Source organism: Rousettus aegyptiacus, unplaced genomic scaffold, assembly GCF_014176215.1.
Source record: "Rousettus aegyptiacus isolate mRouAeg1 unplaced genomic scaffold, mRouAeg1.p scaffold_m13_p_10, whole genome shotgun sequence".
NCBI lineage: Eukaryota > Metazoa > Chordata > Mammalia > Chiroptera > Pteropodidae > Rousettus > Rousettus aegyptiacus.
The window spans coordinates 92,046,872-92,051,331 of record NW_023416285.1 but is presented as its reverse complement, the minus strand read 5'-3'; the positions used below and the strand labels follow the sequence as shown (position 1 = coordinate 92,051,331).

Sequence of the window (4,460 nt, the reverse complement as noted above, 5' to 3'; positions counted from 1 at the left end):
AACCACTACTACGGGTCAGGCACTCTTCTAGGCCTTGGGGATACTGAAGTGAACAACACACAACAAAACAACACTTCTGTCCTCATGGAGCTTAGATTCTAGGTAGTGGGGCTGGAAGAGATAGGCAATAAATGGAAGTACGGTGTAAATGGTCAGTACTATGGAGAAAAATAAAACTGGGAATGAGGATAAACTTGATTCTTTTTCTCAAGTCTCACTACCTAAAAACAGAGAGAGAGAGAGAGAGAGAGAGAGAGAAAGCGCGTCTGCGCGTGCGTGCGTGCGTGTATGTGTGTGTGTGTCTGTGTGTGTGTGTGCGTGGTGTGCGTGTGTGTGTTTGTTGGTGCCAGTTCCGTGTATATCCCTGTGGAAACCAGAAACCGCAGAATCCCAGGAGAGCCTGTGCTGGGAATAGTTTTCTTTTCACATAAAAATTTTGGTTAAATTTGAGTTAGGTTCTCCTTTTTTAAAATCTTCCCTTCATTCTATAAACATGTTTCCTTCTTCAGTCAATTCAGATTCGTTGTACATGTATTTGGGGGTGATAAAGTCCTTTTGAGACTGGCAATAGCTTTAATTCCCTCTTACCTGCTGGATTGGTGGTGATTATGTCTTTTCCACCTCTGTGTCTGAATGTCAACATCTGAAGTCAGAGGAGGCCCTCTGTGTTAAATTCTCTTTCAAAAATTCTTCTTTTAAATATTCATGGCAATGGCTGATCTCCAGCCTATGAAATAAAAGTAGAGGTTTTAAACTAATCTTTTCCGTTTAATTCCCCCATTCCAAACAGGTCTGAAAATTGTAGGAACCACGAATTTAAAAAGTGTTAGTTTGATATATCTGAAATTAATGTTTTAATTTATTCACCACAGAATGTCTTCACACATCGCTGTTTTCTGTAATTTATACCATATACTGTCTACTGAAGTTAATGTGTGAAGCATCGTTAAATTATGCCTAAAAAGGAATATGAAAAGTATACAATATGGTGATGAGAAAAGGGGATAAGTAGGAGTAATGGGGCAAAATTTAAATATGACATATTGAAATAGAAGTTTCAGAAAAATCGTCAGGTGTCTAAGATGTGCCTAACTGGGACAAGCTCCTCAGAAAAAGACTAAAACATTAGAGGCAGTCTACTGGAAAATGAATTAGACAAAGTTCTGGAAAATATTTCTGCAGGGAACACATAATAGTACACGTGGCCTAAGTGTAAACTGGATAATCTGATAGGCTTTTGCATGTCTCATATCTTTAGTTTTCGACCTTTGGTTAATTACGTCAAGGAAGGTTTGGGATAAAGATCAAATGAACAAGTCTTTAGAAAAGGGAGACGAATTTCGTCAAAATGGTTTTATTGATCCTTTTTGCCAATGTGTATGACATGCTGATGAGACTTTAATTCATTTTCTCATGGCTAATTTAATGCTGGCGAAGGGGGCCCGACGACCGTCTGCCCCACACTTCCCTGGTCTGTGTATTAGTCTCATTCTAAAGGCGTCTAGGAGAACTGTAACGGCAGGATGGTGTCTGTGTGACTCAGTTTTCTTTTTTGAGGTTAACAATGCGATGCTCATTAGTATTTTTAAATGTCGGCATTTAATTTGGAGATGGCCTTCATTAATTCACTGAAACTGCTACCTATATGCGAAGTACTTGCTTCTAGATTTTAGGCCCTGTGGGAACTACGCATCTCTGAGAGACTTCTCCTGCCTTCAGTGAGCATGCAGTTTGGTTAGCTGCTAAAATGGGGACAAGCTGCTGTCTTTTCATGGGCCGTCACTTCTAAAATACTAAACGAAAAAGTGGGGGATGGAATTCAGATAGGTGAGTGGGGAGGAAGGATGGGCAGGAGCATGTCGCCAGGTTGGTGAGTCCAAGTTCATTTCCATCTATGATGTTTTTTACTGGACTTGTTTTCACTCTTGTGTTAGGGTTCTCCAGAGAAACAGAACCAGTGGAGAGAATTAGATACAGAGGTCCACATAGATGTACATACAGATAGAGAGATTTGGGGAATCGGCTCACGTGGTCCAGAGGCTGAGAAGTCCCATGAGCTGCGTGTGGAGCTGGAGACTCAGGAAGACCAGTGCCATAATCCTGAGTCTGAAGGTCTGGGAACCGGGGAAGCCGATGGCATAAGTCCCAGTCCAAGGACAGAAGACCGAAGTCCCAGCTCAAGCAGGCAGGCAGGAAGCAACGGGGGTGCATTCCTTTCTCTGCCTTTTGGTTCTGTTCAGGTCCTCGGTGGATTGGTGATGCCTGCCCACCCCAGGGAGGGCCATCTCCCGGGTCCACTGACCCAGCTGCAGGCCTCGTCTGGAAGCTATAGCCAGGCCGTGCTGCGCTTCATAAGGTCCTAGCAGTGTATCTAACGCCATCTGGAAACGCCCTGCAGACGCGTCCAGAAGGAACGTTTAATGTGGGCTCCCACGGCCCACTGAGTGGATGCACATGGTTAACCATCGCATCTCTGACATCATGTTTCAGCAGAACAGCATTCCTTCCAAACTGAGGGTTCAAGGTGGGGAATAATTTTTGGACTCCTTCAGAGGAGGCGTAAGCAGAAGAGGCTGAGCTGGGGACTGCCTGGGCCTTCGGTCCAAAGCCTTGTCCTGTTTCAGTCCTCGGACATGCTCCAAATGCCTCTCCCTGTTTCCCCTGCTCTGTTCTCAGAGCAGCCCTGCTTCCCCTGGGGCTGAATCTCATCAGTGAGCCAACCTCCCCATGAGTCCCCCATTCCAGGGGACAGGGAATAGCCCTGGGCACAGGAGGTCGCTCAGCACTCCTCGCCCCCCTGTGGTGGCTGCTGCCCATGAACGGGCACACGCCCTGTCCATCCTGAGGCCAGAGGGTCTCATTTCATCTGCAGAATCCTTATTTCATTTATTTGTTTGTTTGTTTATTTATTATTTATGTAACGCCTACAGCACCTGGTCTTCCTATGTGGTCTCCCATCCAAATACTAACCAGGCCCGATCCTGCTTAGCTTCCAAGATCAGACAGGATCGGGCTTGTTCAGGGTGATTGGCCGTAGTAGACACATCTGCAGAATCCTTTGTAGTGCAACCCTTGAACCTTTGCTCAAAAATGCTTTGACAAGTTCTGTATCTTATGGGGGTAATGTAGTTTATAAAAACAGCAAAAGAAAACAAGTTGGATATCTGCTATGAAACTTAGGCGATTTGGTGATTCTTCTGGTTTCATAATTTAATTATTAGTAATTAATAATATGTAGATGCATCTATACACTTCTAGTAATTTTTACTAATTTAACTAGAATAGTTTATCCTTGTATAACAAAGTATAAATATATTCCATATTTGCTTTCAAAATAATGATTTAGCACTATGAAGTAACACTGCAATAGTTTCAATCTTTGAAGAATTAGAGTGAGATTCTTTTTCTTTTTTCTGTTAGAATGATAGGGACTGAAGATAAAAAAAGTGAGAATTAACCAGATCGGACTGAATTTATCACTTCGAATTTTCTCTTTGCTACTCAATCTGTGTTAGTGTTTTTCAAGAAAAAGAATCATGAGTCTTTAAAATTAATTAATTAATTTAAAAATTATAGTTGGCATACAATCTTATCTTAGTTTCAGGCGTACAACGTAGTGAGTAGACGTTTATGACCTTACAGAGTGGTCACCGCGTTAAGTCTAGTACCCACCTGGTACCATACATAGTTATTACAATGTTATTGACTATATATTTCTTATGCTCTACTTTATATTCTTGTGAATTTTTTTTTTTTGAGCACTTTGGCTGATGCCTACCCTCATCCCTCTTGAAGTTTTCCAGGTAGTGTAGTATCTTTTATTAGAGTACATGTTTTCTCAATTTAGCAAAGCAGGCTTTCTTCAGACTTTTAAACATCCCTACAAGCACTTTGCTTTGAAATTCCCAACTCCCCTTTCCAAGGACTGAGGAGAGACTTTGAGCTCCTTTATACAGGGTGTGCTGACAGGAAAATTTCCATAGACTCTTTAAGGACAAGCTAAGAAATTATTCGTTCTTTACTTGAAATTCAAATTTAACCGAGTGTCCTGTATTTTATTAGGTGACCCTATCATAAGTGGGAATTTCTGCTGCTGCAGCTTCTCCACCTTTCGATCCCCAGAACTTCAGCAGGGTTCAGAGTCCAGAGAGGCGGAGGGGCTGGGGACACAGGAAGGGATGGTTGACTTTCATTGCCAGGTTCTTGACATTTTCCGGGACTTTAAACTCCCTTCTAGACCTAGAAAAGTGGTGCTGAGGTGAAAGCGGCGGGGGGGGGGGCGGGGGCGGGGGGACCCCAGGAATGAGATAGCTCCTCGTGGGACTTTACCTGTCTATTTGAATCAATACCAATTTACCCAGGCTGCAGCAATGTGTATCAGTGATATGTGGTCCCTGAGCTACTCGCCTGGAATCTGTAGCCAGGCTGTGCCGTACCTCATGAAGTCCTAGCAGGGCATC

At 43.1% G+C, this 4,460-nt stretch overlaps 1 pseudogene; it reads right to left on the bottom strand.

The window, feature by feature from the left end:
- Positions 1-2,921: 2,921 nt before the first annotated feature.
- LOC118609139 lies at positions 2,922-3,039 on the bottom strand (annotated as a pseudogene).
- Between the last annotated feature and the right edge of the window lie 1,421 nt (positions 3,040-4,460).